The sequence below is a fragment of the Eptatretus burgeri genome, chromosome 1 (genome assembly GCF_056783735.1).
Source record: "Eptatretus burgeri isolate ZD-2024b chromosome 1, Ebu_testis_v1, whole genome shotgun sequence".
In the NCBI taxonomy this organism is placed as follows: Eukaryota; Metazoa; Chordata; class Myxini; order Myxiniformes; family Myxinidae; genus Eptatretus; species Eptatretus burgeri.
Genome location: NC_140961.1, coordinates 54,745,372 through 54,761,190, shown reverse-complemented (window position 1 = coordinate 54,761,190; position 15,819 = coordinate 54,745,372). Strand labels below are relative to the sequence as shown.

Below are 15,819 nucleotides of genomic sequence, written 5' to 3'. Positions count from 1 at the left end.
GTCCCGGGTCACAGTGGCCGACTACAATACCATTCCGAATGGGAAAACTGAGCCAGTAGATGTGCCACACTGACTCAGTGCCATACTTCTGATCTCTTGTAACAGTGTAATGGGTGCTGTTCACTCGCATGGCATGGCCTTGTTATTGGCACTCTTCACTCCTCTCCAATCTGTCCTTAACGGCTATGGACAATTGCAACCGTGATTAGAACCACCCAAAATCTCCCGGAAACGAAGTGGTTTTATCATGTAATCAGGAAGACGGGGCAGGAATACAAGCAAAGCAAACAACAATCAATGGCAATGAACACCCTTTAACCCTCCAGCATACACACCCATGAATAAACAAAAGAACTGGATTCTTACTTGTCGAACTTCAAAGGTCCAGAGAATCAGATTTTTTTAATGTCATTACATTGATTTTTAAGGAGTAAACAAAGAAATGAAAGTGGTCTCTAATTCTAATAATTTTTTGAGGTGTTACAGTGAAAAAGCCAACCTGGCAGGAACCGCCACTAAAAATTCAGGAAAACGACCGTGGTCATTACCTCATCTGCGTGACGTAATCGAGAGAAAATATCGTCTCAGCACGCAAAGGATAATGGCCGAACAACTCGCTTCAGACTCGTCAGAACGTGAATTTGATAAAGATTCTTCTGATAAATAATCCTGAGATGACGACGACAGGCAAAATCATGATGTTGAAGATGCTATCAGAACGTACATGCATGGACCAGAGGTGGAAATTGGGGATGACATCGGTCATAAAGTACCTGATATTTACAACGTTGAAGAAGGACTCGGGAGTAACATGTGGTAAGTGGTAAATCAGTGGGGGAACGTAGCAAACGTGAAGTTTAGTGGTATTTTGAAGTAACACCACTAATAACTGTACAGGATGGTGTAGAGCTAACCAACACATGTGGATTTGTGATAATTGAAACACACGAGGTTTATGTTCAAAGCTTGGAATTTTATTACTTACAAACAAATACCACCTATCGCTTCATTTAGGAGTATAATAAAGGGGAGAGGGTGCAAAAGAGGGGGGGGGGAGGAAGAGAGAGAGAGGGGTGGGGGAGAGAGAGCAAGGAGGGTTGGGGAAGGGAAGGCAGATGTGTGGTGGAGCGTTATTACCACCCCGACGCGCCCAGCGAAAAGCACCGCCCCCGACGACAAGCACCGCCCTGACGCGCCCGGCGACAAGCACCGCCCCGACGCGCCCAACGACAAGCACCGGCCCGACGTGCACGACGACAAGCACCGCCCCGACGTGCCCGGAGACAAGCACCGCCCCGACGTGCCCGGAGGCAAGCACCGCCCCGACGCGCCCGGAGGCAAGCACCGCCCCGACGCGCCCGGAGGCAAGCACCGCCCCGACGCGCCCGGAGGCAAGCACCGCCCCGACGCGCCCGGAGGCAAGCACCGCCCCGACGCGCCCGGAGGCAAGCACCGCCCCGACGCGCCCGGAGGCAAGCACCGCCCCGACGCGTCCGGAGGCAAGCACCGCCCCGACGCGCCCGGAGGCAAGCACCGCCCCGACACGCCCGGAGGCAAGCACCGCCCCGACGCGCCCGACGACAAGCACCGCCCCGACGCGCCCGACGACAAGCACCGCCCCGACGCGCCCGACGACAAGCACCGCCCCGACGCGCCCGACGACAAGCACCGCCCCGACGCGCCCGACGACAAGCACCACCCTGACGCGCCCGACGACAAGCACCGCCCTGACGCGCCCGGAAGCAAGCACCGCCCCGACGCTTCCGGCGGCAAGCACCGCACCGACATGTCCGGAGGCAAGCACAGCCCCGACTCACCCAGCGACAAGCACCGGCCCGACATGCCCGACGACAAACACCGCCCCGACGCGCCCGGAGGCAAGCACCGCCCCGACGCGCCCGACGACAAGCACCGCCCCGACGCGCCCGACGACAAGCACCGCCCTGACGCGCCCGGAGGCAAGCACCGCCCCGACGCGCCCGGAGGCAAGCACCGCCCCGACGCGCCTGGAGACAAGCACCGCCCTGACACGCCCGGAGGCAAGCACCGCCCCGACGCGCCCGGCGGCAAGCACCGCACTGACATGCCCGGAGGCAAGCACCACCCCGACTCGCCCGGCGACAAGCACCGGCCCGACGTGCCCGACGACAAGCACCGCCCCGACGTGCCCGGAGACAAGCACCGCCCCGACGTGCCCGGAGACAAGCACCGCCCCGACGTGCCCGGAGGCAAGCACCGCCCCGACGTGCCCGGAGGCAAGCACCGCCCCGACGTGCCCGGAGGCAAGCACCGCCCCGACGTGCCCGGAGGCAAGCACCGCCCCGACTTGCCCGGAGGCAAGCACCGCCCCGACGTGCCCGGAGGCAAGCACCGCCCCGACACGCCTGGAGACAAGCACCGCCCTGACACGCCCGGAGGCAAGCACCGCCCCGACGCGTCCGGCGGCAAGCACCGCACCGACATGCCCGGAGGCAAGCACAGCCCCGACTCACCCGGCGACAAGCACCGGCCCGACGCGCCCGACGACAAGCACCGCCCCGACACGCCCGGAGGCAAGCACCGCCCCGACACGCCCGGAGGCAAGCACCGCCCCGACGCGCCCGACGACAAGCACCGCCCTGACGCGCCCAGAGGCAAGCACCGCCCCGACACGCCCGGAGGCAAGCACCGCCCCGACGTGCCCGGAGGCAAGCACCGCCCCGACGTGCCCGGAGGCAAGCACCGCCCCGACGTGCCCGGAGGCAAGCACCGCCCCGACGTGCCCGGAGGCAAGCACCGCCCCGACGTGCCCGGAGGCAAGCACCGCCCCGACGTGCCCGGAGGCAAGCACCGCCCCGACGTGCCCGGAGGCAAGCACCGCCCCGACGTGCCCGGAGGCAAGCACCGCCCCGACGTGCCCGGAGGCAAGCACCGCCCCGACGTGCCCGACGACAAGCACCGCCCCGACGCGCCCGGAGACAAGCACCGCCTCGACACGCCTGGAGGCAAGCACCGAACCACTCGCTCCGGGCGACAGAGCACGAACCACTCGCTCCGGGCGACGGAGCACGAACCACTCGCTCCGGGCGACGGAGCACGAACCACTCGCTCCGGGCGACGGAGCACGAACCACTCGCTCCGGGCGACGGAGCACGAACCACTCGCTCCGGGCGACGGAGCACGAACCACTCACTCCGGGCGACGGAGCACGAACCACTCGCTCCGGGCGACGGAGCACGAACCACTCGCTCCGGGCGACGGAGCACGAACCACTCGCTCCGGGCGACGGAGCACGAACCACTCGCTCCGGGCGACGGAGCACAAACCACTCGCTCATGGCGACGGAGCACGAACCACTCGCTCATGGCGACGGAGCACGAACCACTCGCTCATGGCGACGGAGCACGAACCACTCACTCGAAATTATGTGGTGGGCAAAAGCGTCTGGAGTGAGTGAATGATTCGCTCAGGATGACATTGCGCGGTACCACTGTCAACTGTAAGGTGTTTGGCAAGTGGTTTCAGTACTCATGCAAGCACTTGAATTAAATGGTTTGAACGTTTGGCCAGGCTGTTGCTGCATATGTAGGATCCCTTTAACTTTGAAGCCGGTCTTCACCGCGCTCACAGCAGTTAATGAAATATAATTAATTCATTCAAATAATGACTATCCACAAAAGAGTTACAGCTTCATGCAGAACATCCCTGGAGACATCAAAGTTAAATTATCTGTGAAATAAACACTGCAGATAATCCGCCATCTTGCTTGCTCATCTGTGCATGCGTTATGTGGTCCATCGGTTCGGGGTTCGCACAAACGTTATAACTTTTATTTTAAAACGTCCATTTTTTCCAGATTTGCTTTGATACCCTGCAAAGCACCTCGCAAACCTCCAGAAATATACACAGATCTGGCAGACGCTATGGATAAGCAGTCTCTCTGGGGGACAGGGCATGGGGTCCAGCAGTGAATGCATTAAATCATATGGCTCAATGAAGCTGGTTAATTTTTGTATATCCCTAAAATTTTTGTTCACTCAATATAATTCTCCAAACAGAAGAAAAAGATAAGATTAATGATTTGGAAATTTCACAATTCCTTGTGTATTTATGGAGAAGGATGGAACTTAGCCTTCTCATCCGTGAGATAAACATTGCAGATAATCTGCCATCTTGCCTGCTCATCTGTGCAAGCCTCACGTGGTACATCGGTTCAGGGTCTGTTCAAACATTATAACTTTTTTTTAACGTCCGTTTTTCACCAGATTTGCTTTGATTTCCTGAAGAACACCTCGCAAAACTTCCGAAAATATCGACACAGATCTGGCAGATGCTATAAATAGGCAGTCCCTTTGGGGGACAGGGCGCAAGGTCGAGCAGTGAATGCATTAAATCATATAGCTCATTGAAGCTGGGTAATTTTCACACGTTCCTAAATTTTTTTGTTCACTCAATACAATTCTCCAAACAGTAGAAAAAGATAAGTTTAATGCTTTGGAAATTTCACATTTTCTTGTGTGCGTATGGAGAAGGAGGGAACATCGCCTTGCTTGGTTAAAGTAAATAGGTATATCGGCTTAGTTATAAGACTCGTTATTTCTTTAAATTATCAGATTTCACAACATATTTCAACACTTATTTGTCTCGCTTGGGTTTGAATCTTGGACGAGCTATAAACTATCATCGTGGTGTTTCACAGGCAGTGTGAGGCATCAATGTTCGTTCCGTCGCTTTGATGGACATCAAACTGAGTGTCCCATCTGCCAGCATTAGTTTGTGGGCGTTAAAAATCCCATGGTGTTCTTTGTGAAGAGTAGACGAGTTATCTATCTCTGGCACCATGAACAAATTCCAAATTCCTGTCGTGACCCATCTGCTGGGAAAGCAATCGCAAACCACCGAGCATAACTCTTGCCAATAAACTGCTTCAACAGTACCAACACTCTGTAGAGAGTATGGTACATATCAACAACAACTTCTGTCTGACTAAATGGTTGGGCAAATATGATTGTCAGGAGGATCTTCTTCTTCTTTCATATGCAGCGCAAAGCTGTGGGGTTGCATCAATTGCTGAGGGTGCAGCTGCGCTGCTGATGCAATTCCCTCTGTCGGTTTGGGCAGGAATATTGTAATTTGGCCATTGTGCCGACGACAGCTCACCTACTCTTCATGAAAGACACCGTGGGATCTTTCACCTCCACCAACTAATGCCTGCAGACTGGACACCCAGTTTCCTGTCCATCCGAGGGACTGCACATTGATGTCAGGGGATGATTTAATATTAGATGTCATCAAATTGTGAATGGGCACTCAGAAATATTTTGGTAGACAGACATTAGCCATTACTCAGACTGTATTCAGCAGATTTTGAGTGAGGAACAGAAAGACTGGTCATACAGCCAAGAGACCATGAAGTGGGTTGTCAAAAAATTACCATTACCGGGCAAGACTAAGACTTGCAAAGTTGGCCCTGATAAATTATACCAGAAATGCAACTAATCTGTCAAGATGCTGGTGAATACATGTCGACTCACACAATCATTAATTACTTTAGATGCCATGTTTTGCATGCACAATGCCACTAACCTCCACTTTTGATGAAAAATCCTCATCAGCTCGACTTCAATGGTTCCCAAATGACGATCTGGGGTCATAGTCGGCAGAAAGATGAAAGGGACACCACATCAAACGAGAATAACAGCTTTTTTACATCCAGTAATTACCTAATTATAATTTTCATTTGCAACAATTATGATTAAACTTTGATTAATCAGATCAGACCACAAGATATTGACCCATCTTTTATGGAATTTACGGATTATGAGGAAGAGGTGTGTAATCTAATTCTGGTACTATACCTGAAGACAGTCTCAGTGCTGCCAAGGCAGCCTCACAGTGAATATTCCATGGGGGTGGTTTACCATTGTCTTTCCAGTGGTAGTCAGAAGAGAAATTTGGAATTTAACAAGGGTGGGGCGATAGCTCACCAACGATGAGAAAGAAGTAGCCACAAATAACAATATCATGTCAGAGATGCAAAGTCCAAAATATGTTTGCATCACTGTTTGCAGAGCATATTTGAACATATTTGCAAAATCACTACAAAACTGCTGAATTGGATTCACAAGATACCGTCCACCTGCCATATACAAAACAAAGTTTTACAAAACAGTCACTCTTACAGCTGTCACTTAAGACAATAAATCACATTGAGTGAATGGTCTTTGGGGTAACACTAGAATGAAATATCAGATTTTTTTTTGTATAAATAGTCGAGGCTCATGGAAGAGCCTGCATAAGTACACTGAATGGATCAGGACGCAACAAGACAAAAGGAAGAGCAGAGAGAGAGAGGTGGGGGGGGGAAGGGGGGGACACCAACAGCAAAGTCAAAGGCCAAGACAGAGGATGGGAGACAAACAATGGGTATGGAGAGGAATGGAGGGCAGGAGACGATGCATGGGGTGGACAAGATGGATACAAAGGGAAACCCTCAGGAGGGAAAACTGGATATTTGAAAATAGGAGGGATTGGGGTGGTGTGTGGGAGAGGGGGTGGGGGTTACCAAGGGTAGAAAAGATCATGGTTTTGGATTGGGGACAATCTGAGATAGTGGTGAAGAGCTGTCTTGAAGACCTGGAGGGAAGAATGAGATTGAAGAGGATGTGGAAGTTGGTTCCACAGGTGGGGGTGGGGGGGGAGAGGAACAAACAAATGGAGGTGAGAGATGGTTAAAATGATCAAAATAAGGAATATTATAACCATGTCGAACTTTCCAATCGAATAGATCCCCTTACTGCTCACGTGAATTCGTGAGAAACGACCATTATTAAACATGACAGAAAACAGAGAGTAAACTGGGAAAAATGACAAAATGAGCCACCGCAGAGGAAAACCATTCAGTCTTCCACGAGTTGTACATCAGAGCTAGATCGATGGCAGTAGATTATGTGATGATAGACCGCATTTACAAATGAAAAGTAAATCGGTGTCAAAAGAGCTCTGGACTATGACAAGCTAATAGGCAATAAACAATTTAATCAAATCGATGTCTTTCACTGTGTCTAAATCCAGTAGTGACCTAATTATGGTTTTCATTGCCAAATTTGCAGCCAAAAGGGAAAAGAAAAATCCATACTGTGGCTTTGTTTATTATTCTGTTCTTTGCTGGCTCTTGCAGCTGTATCAATTACATCAATTACAGGAACATGAAAATCATGTTGGAATAAACTTTTCGTAATTCAAAGTTAGCACTTCAATGTAAGCACCAGAGTCCAGAACAGTCAGGCTTTACACCTAAGAGGTGAACGATTGACCGTATCCTTGCTCTTCGGGTCCTCACCGAACGCAGTCAAGCGTTTCGGCAGGGGCTGCTTACAGCCCATGTTGATCTCTGCAAAGCGTTCGATTCAGTGAATCGGGATTCCCTCTGGAGGATTCGTGATCTTCGTGGGGTGCCAGCAAAACTGATCGATCTGATGTCTGAACTCTACTCTGGTACTGAGAGTGCTGTGAAGTGTGGTGGTACCATCTCTGACTTATTTCCAGTTGTTACTGGAGTTCGTCAGGGGTGTGTACTGGCCCCCACACTTTTCAGCACTTGTATGGACTGGATTCTCGGGAGGATGTCAGAGAGATCAAGCTGCGGTGCATCATTTGGGAATGTCAAGATCTCGGACATTGATTTCGCAGATGATGCAGTCATCTTTGCGGAAACTTTAGATATCCTTCTGGGGGCCCTCGAGGTGCTGAATGAGGAGTCGGAGCCACTGAGATTACGGGTTTCCTGGGTCAAAACTAAGATCCAGGTTTTCAATGACATGTTGGATGCTGCTGTCTTGTCTGTCTGTTTGTGGTGAGGACGTTGAGGTCGAGGAGAGATTCACTTACATTGGCAGTGATATTCATGTCTGCTGGCTGTGAGTCAGAGGTCATTAGACGTCTGGGTCGGGCCTGGGGAGTCATGGATTCACTAGATCATGGGGTGTGGCGCTGCCGGTACCTGTGTGGGAGGACGAAAGTCCGAGTCTTCAGGTCCTTGGTGCTTCCAGTCTTGCTCTATGGATGCGAGACTTCGACTCTGATCAAGGATCTGAGATGGAGACTCAATTCCTTTGGTACCAGGTCTCTTTGGAGAATCCTTGGCTATCGCTGGTCTGATTTTGTGTCCAACGAGTGGTTGCTGAGAGAGACTCGGATGAGATTTGTTACCTGCATGGTCCGTGAGCGTCAGTTGCGGCTGTATGGACATGTGGCTCGTTTTCCTGATGCTGATCCTGCTCACCAGATTCTCTCAGCGAGGGAGTCTCGTGAGTGGAGGAGGCCGATGGGCCGACCACGTGCCTCGTGGTTGCAGCAGGTTCACCGGCATCTCAAGGAGATGGGGATGGGCCTGGCATCTGCCTGGGGGATGGCCAGATGGAGGCCCCTGGAGTACCGGTGGAAAGTGGACAGAGCAACACGCTGTTCTGGCACATGCTCCCATACCTGACCTGACCTGACCTTCAATGTAAACCAACTCAGTATTTCAACCGGGTAAGGCCTCAGTCACATTTGCTCTACGGTGAGGATAAGGCGGCCGTATGTCCTCTGAATTGACAGCAATGTGCGGCGGCCGCAGAGAAACTGAGGTGGCCTTAGGGTGACCCTACGCCGTTTGGCTATATTTTACAGGCCGGAGGGTCGCCGTGGAATGAAATCGCGGAGTTATAACTTTTTTTCATTTCTACGCTCGCCGTAGCAATTAGACAAGCCAAGCTATTACGTAGATGTGTTCCACGTCGACCGTACATAGGGCGTGCGGTGGGCTTGCGTTTTCCGTGCGGCTGCCGTAAGCTCTTATCAATGAAAATTGCATTTTCCCAACCCCCAAAAAATTACGGCCGCCGCACTATTTACACGATCGCCGTATGGTGGCCTTGCGGTCTGTGTGACTACTGCGGGCAACGCAGGGTCGACGCACGGTTCCCCTACGCCCGCCGTGCACCTACGTACGGCCTCTGTGGCAGTCTGCGTCGACCGTGCATTACCGGTAGAGATCGGAGTATAGTTGTTTGCCTATACACAGTGGTGCCCCCAGAATCCCAATTTAATTCGTTCCTGGAGGCTGTTCGGATTGCAAAAAGTTCGGATTCAAAAAATATTTTCCCAATAAGAAATAATGGAAAGTTAATTAATCCGTTCGCGGACCCAAAGAAAACCCACTTTCAAGAGACTTTAAACTGAAATTCCCCATGTTTAAGGTAAAATAGGATAAGTAATTGACCTTCGGTGCCGGTGTATTGCATGTAAACTCGTACAATCGCCACATCCAAATGTTCGCACAGGCTCGAGCTCCGGCCTGGGTTCCGATCGCTCGCGCACTCTGCGAGAGCGCTACCCCCAGGGCAGCTCATCAAACATGATGCCCCCAGAACCACAATCACTTTCATCAAACGCATCGGGCTGACGTAATCATGGATATTAAAAATTACAACCGGTTTTGCTGTGAAATTCAATCCTTGCCCGACAGTCCGCCACACCACGTGATCGGATTGCTTTTTTTGTTAATAATTAAAACACAAGATGATTAAAAAAAAAATGAAGGTGAAAACACGAGGTAAGGCCTAAGTCACATTTGGCTAGGTGCCTGGAGGGTCCACAAAATGTACGGACACTCGCAATTATAAAGTGGCCGCAGTATTTCCACGGTCACACAAGTTTTTATTTTTCGGGGAGCCGCACGGCGTGTTTATAAATTGTGGAGACCGAAAACGTGGGGGTGCCGTAATTTTTTGGGGGTGGGCAAAATTCATTTTTCATTGATAAGATCTTCCGGCAGCCTCATGGAAAAAGCAAGCCCACCGCACGCCCTACGTACGGTCGGCATGGAACACATCTACATCATAGCTTGGCTTTGTCGAATTGCTACGGCGAGCGTAGAAATGAAAAAGTTATAACTCCGCAGTTATAATTCCACGGCGCCCCTACGGCCTGTAAAATATAGCCAAACGGCATAGGGCCAACCTGAGGCCACCTCAGTTTCTCTGCGGCCGCCGCACGTTTCTGTCAATTCAGAGGGCGTACGGCTGCCGTATCCTCGCCATAGAGCAAATGTGATTGAGTACTTCCACCGACGAACTGAATGAACAAAGCGCGAAGATGCGGCTCGAACAGGTGGGGGAGACACGTGAACAAACATGAACGCTACGTTTTGTTCGGTTTTTTTTATAATGTATTGGGTTTTTAGGGCCAAACTTTCTCGAAAAAATTGTTCGGATTCCAATTTGTTCAAACAGCTTGGCCGTTCGGATTCTGGGGGATCACGGTATATTATAGTTATAGTATATTCAGTTATATATACTGGTATATTTTTATTTCAGTAAAAAAAAAGGACTGGTATATATATACCCACTCGTTACCCTCCGTCTGGCCGCACGTTCGCCTTAGGCCCCCCTGCGGTCGCCTTGCGGGCACCTTGAGGTCTCCTTGCGTCTGCCTTGAAAATTATATTGCCGCCGCAGGGACGCCCTAAGGTCACCGTGCGACATCAAATCAAAGACCGTACGGCACCCCCACGTTTTCGGTCTCCACAATTTATAAACACGCCGTGCGGCTACCCGAAAAATAAAAACATATGTGACTGCTACATTGTGTGACCGTGAAAATACTGCGGCCGCCGTAGAATTGCTAGTGGCCGCAGATTTTGGAGACCCCACGGCCGCCGTGGCAAATGTGACCTAGGCCTAACCAAAACAGCAAAGCTAATGTCACAATAAAGGAATAATTGCATCTGATTCAGGCATACTCATTTTTACCTCTGCCACCGAAGGCGAAGGAGGTTATGTTTTCATTCCTTTCTATCTGTTTGTCTGTTGGTTTGTTTGTCTCTGTGCAGGATATCTCAAAAAGTTGTGGACGGATTCAGACGAAACTTGGTGGACATGCTGAGTGTGTAACAAGGAAGAATTGATTCAATTTTGGTGAAGATCTGAATCTGGATCCGGATTCGAGAATTATTAAATTTTAAAGTGATTCTTCACCATTGAAAGGGCCAAAAACAATATCTGGCATGACATTTCAAAAATGTATTGGGACCGCTATGTTCTCGTCGATCAGGCATTGAGTGGCGAAGGTATGCACTCTACTGAGTGTCCTTCTCGATAATTTATTAGACAATCAAATTCCTCAATTAGAGCAAGTATGAAAATAGGCAAATTTTAGAAGTTTTTAAAAATAAAGGATGGTATTAAAAGCTATGCTATTGTCAAATATCTTCAGATTGTCAACGTATTAAATATCGGCACAAAAACAGATCAGGGCGTTGCATCATAGATTGATGCTTCCTTTGGAAACTACTAAGTTAGCTCCCGTGTGTTATCACTTCCTTGTGAATGTTAAAGATCCCACAATACCTTAGCTAAAAGTAGGTTATCATGTGCTATTACCTGGGTTATCATAAAAATAATAATTTTTATAAAATTAAAATTCTTGCTCCAGGTTCTCTTGACTGTTGGGGCTGACATTAATGGTGCCAGATGCAGATCAACATCTGACAATCAAGGGAAGCAGATAGCACCAACCGCCAGACAATGAACAGCATCATAGGTTTAATTCTCATTTAGTACATAATCTCTTGAGAGGATGAGCATAATGTACACACACAAACATAACCTCGAATACTGCTTTAATGGTTACAATTAATGCCACATTATTGTGGGATCGGCCACAGTAAGTCGGTAGATTGACCAAACCACATTTAAAAGTTGGCCTCCAAAGCCAAATCGCCGACTGGGCATCCTCTGTCACGTAAAGGTCTTCCTTGACACACCTGAACATTTATGACCTCCAAGGCTTTCATCTGCAGCTTGATAGAGCAATGCTGTCCCATCTGGACTGGCTCCCTTGCCTCACACCTTGCTCTGCTTGATGCTGTGAAAACCAAGGTCTTCAAGATTATTGGGATCTCCCACAATGAACCTGAGTCAATGGGCCTATCACTTTGCCATCGCAGACAGGTCAGTGGTCTGTCTTCTTCAACCTCCTTTCTGGTCTTGCCCTCTTCGTGCTTTGCTCTCCCCCCATGTTTCTGCAGTGCACACATGGTCCACCATCAACCCCCTTCTGGTGAAACTCCCAAAATCCTGAACCACTGTTCACCTCCACTCATCTGTTCCTTGCTTTTCCAACCTGTGGAACCAACTTCCCCATTCTCCTCAACCTCATCTTCCCTCCAAGTCTTCAAGACAGCTGTTCACCACCATCTCAAATCTTCCCCCATCCATAATGTTGTCAGGTCAGGCCATATTTGATCTGTGACTTGTTATAGGTACAATATAAACCTGCACAAACCTGTTTCATTGTCGGGTTGTTGGTGACGAAACGGTCGCCCCCACCAGGTTTCCTGGTGAGGAGGGTGTCTGGATATGGACACCCAGCAGGATTTAAAAACAAAAACCTGTCAAAGTGCGGAGAAGCTCCTTGTTAGCAAACAGCCATCCATATTAAGTGCCCAACTGTCTGCGGAGATCCTCCTGCAGTTGGGCTACTATTTTTTTTTTTGAGGAGGTCGGTGGCAGGATTTGCACTCCAGCCACCATAAAACCCTTCATTCCGAAAAACGAACCACAAAATAATATCTGAAAACACACTCTGTGGGAGTACCTCCTGTGCAGCTGTCCTCTACAAAGCAGTTCACCAGATGAGGGGATTGGGGCAAAGCCTTCAGGAACCCCACTCTTTGATGATAGGAGGAAAACCACGGCGTAACCTTCCCGGGTCAGATTGTGGTGGTGTGTGTCAGGGTGGTGCTGAGGTGTCGTCCACCAGAAGGCGGTCTCCTTGGGTTAAGCTGAAGCGGTCCCTTCGGGTGGGTGCCTGGAATGTCCTATCCATAACAGAGGATGATCACCTGTTTCTGTCATCTGAGCTCAAGCGTTTGGACATCGGTATTGCAGCACTCTCTGAGTTTCGGAGCCCAGATTGCGGCGAGATCATGGTGGGTGGTTACACCGACTCTTGGGCTGGTCGCTCTGATGGTTACCATGCCCAAGGAGTTGCTGTAGCTGTGTCCAATAAGCTGATTCCAATGGTAACGGAGGTTACACCGGTCAACGAGCGAATTATGAGACAAAGGATTCATACTCGTTGGGTGTCGTTTCACTGGTCTCTGTATATGCTACGACTGAGGCGAGTGATCTCACCATGAAGGACACATTCCATGCCACGCTCGAGTCTGTGGTTGATAAGTTTTCCGGGGAAGATACTCTTCTAGTCTTGGGGGATTTTAATGCATCAACCGGAACTGATAGGGATGGTTATAATACATGTGTTGGTCCCCATGGGTCTGGAACTATGAACCAGAATAGCACGAAGTTCCTAAACTTTGCAAGAAGTCCTGGACTTAGGGTGGCTGGTTCATGGTTCCAGCACCCACAGGCTCATTGCTGGACTTAGGATTCCATTGCTGGACTTAGGATTCCATTGCTCGTGGTGTGGCAAAGGAGATTGACCATGTGCTCTTTGGTGGTTGCTGGAGGATGGTCCAGAACTGCAGAGTCTATCGGAGTGCTCAGTTCCTCAAACCAGAACACAGGCTTGTTGTAGCAACTCTGAAGATGCAGCTTAAATCCGGGAGAATGGTACCATCACAGCTTAGGCTTGATGTTGGCAAGCTGAAGTATGAGAGAGTTGCTGAGGAGTTTGCGAACAGGCTGAGTGGAGATTTGGGGGATCTGGGTGCTCTGAGGAATCCTCAAGAGATGTGGAGTGCCTTCAAGACCACCGTCCTTGATGATGCCCGTCGATGACTTAGAACTCACTGGAGGGTGAAGAATAATTTTGTCTCTCAAGGGACACTGGAGACCATTAACCATAGTCACAGGGCCAGACTGAATGGCAGAGCTGAGCTATTCAGAGCTGAGGCGTAACTGTACGTGCGCTAAGGGTGGACAAGGAGGCCTATGTGCGAGGAATCTGTGACAGGGTAGAGTATCACCTGTGGTCATGTGATTCTCGTCCTGCTTCCATTGTGCTCCTCCAAGCCCGTCCCTCAGTGTATTGCAGTTAGAGTGGAGGGTGGTGGGCTCTTGACAGAGGAGTCCGAAGTGAAGGCCCGCTGGGCCGGTTACTTTGAGCGGCTGTACCAGGTTGATCCACCAGCTGTCGAGTTGGATGTCAGGTGTTACTATGCCGATTGCTGACCCTCCAATAAACTACAATCCACCTTTGTTTGTGGAAACACAGGATGCGGTTAACTGGTTTAAATGGGGTAAAGCTCCTGGGATCTGTGGCATACATACTGAACTTCTCAAGATGGATGGAACTGCTGTACTCTTGTCATTGAATGCAGTTCTGTGCTCTGCCTGGAACATAGGCATCATCCCAACTGACTGTAAGAGGGGCCTTCTTGTCCCTCTCTGGAAAGGGAAGGGTGATCGCCAGGACTGCAGCAAATGCCGAGGGGTGACGCTGCTCTCAGTGACGAGCAAGGTCGTTGTTCGGATAATTATTGAGTTCACCACCAACTGCTTGAGCACCAGCATCCAGAGCAGTCAGGCTTTACACCAAAAAGAGGTCAACGATTGACCGTATCCTTGCTCTTCAGGTCCTCACTGAATGCGGATGTGAGTTTCGGCAGGAGCTGCTTGCAGCATGTTTTGATCTCTGAAAAGCATTTGATTCAGTGAATGGGGATTCCCTCTGGAGGATTCTTCGTCTTCGCGGGGTGCCACCAAAATGTATCAATCTGATATCTGAACTTGACCCTGGTACGGAGAGCGCTGTGAGATGTGGTAATACCATCTTTGACATATCTCAATTTGTTACTGGAGTTCGGCAGGGGTGTGTACTGCCCCCCACACTTTTCAGCACTTGTAGGGACTGGATTTTGGGGAGAATGTCGAAAAGATCACACTGCAGTGTATCGTTTGGGAATGTCAAGATCTCTGAGCTTTTTTCATAGATGATGCAGTCATCTTTGCGGAGACTCTAGATATCCTTTTGGGGACCCTCGAGGTGCTGAACGAGGAGTCGGAGCCACTGGGATTACGGGTTCCTTGGGTCAAAACTAAGATCCAGGCTTTCAATGACATCTTGGTTGCTGCCCTCTTGTCTGTACCTGTTTGTGGCAAGGATTTTGAGGTCACGGAGAGATTGACTTACTCCTGGGATCTGTCACCACGGCAGTGATATTCACATCTCTGCTGGCTATGAGTCAGAGGTCAATATATGTCTGGGTCGGGTCTGGGGTGTCAAGGTTCCACTGGATAATGGGGTGAGGCGCTGCCGGAACCTGTGCAGGAGGACAAAAGTCCAAGTCTTCAGGTCCTTGGTGCTTCCAGTCTTGCTCTACGGATGTGAGACTTGGAATCTGACCAGGGATTTGAGACGGAGACTAAATTCCTTTGGTACCAGGTCTCTTCGGAGAATCCTTTGCGATCGCTGGTCGGACTTCGTGTCCAACGAGCGGTTGCTGAGAGAGACTCAAATGAGATTTGTTACCTAAATAGTCCGTGAACGTCAGCTGCAGCTGTATGAACATGTGGCTCGTTTTCCTGACGCTGATCCTGTTCACCAGATTCTCCCAGAGAGGGAGCCTCGTGAGTGGAGGAGACCAATGGGCCGACCACGTGCCTCATGGTTGCAGCAAGTTGATCGGCATCTTAAGGAGATGGGGATGGGCCAGGCATCTGCCTGGGGGATTGCCAGACGGAGGCCCCTGGAGTACCGTGGACGCATCGACGTGGACGCAAAAAGTGGACGCATCGACGCAATGCTCTGCCACATGCTCCCATACCTGACCTGACCTGACCCTATCCAAATACATGATCTTTTCTACACCTTTAAATCACCGACCCCTCC

At 50.2% G+C, this 15,819-nt stretch overlaps 1 long non-coding RNA gene across 15 annotated transcripts in view; it reads right to left on the bottom strand.

Moving 5' to 3' along the window:
• The window catches only part of LOC147034517 (uncharacterized), a 106,845-nt gene that overhangs the window by 67,884 nt on the left and 23,142 nt on the right, over positions 1–15,819 (bottom strand). For all 15 annotated transcript variants that reach the window (XR_015059135.1, XR_015059136.1, XR_015059130.1 and 12 more), the window contains exon 5: positions 5,566–5,623. This is a non-coding gene — a long non-coding RNA (uncharacterized LOC147034517). The remainder of the gene's footprint in view (positions 1–5,565; positions 5,624–15,819) is intronic.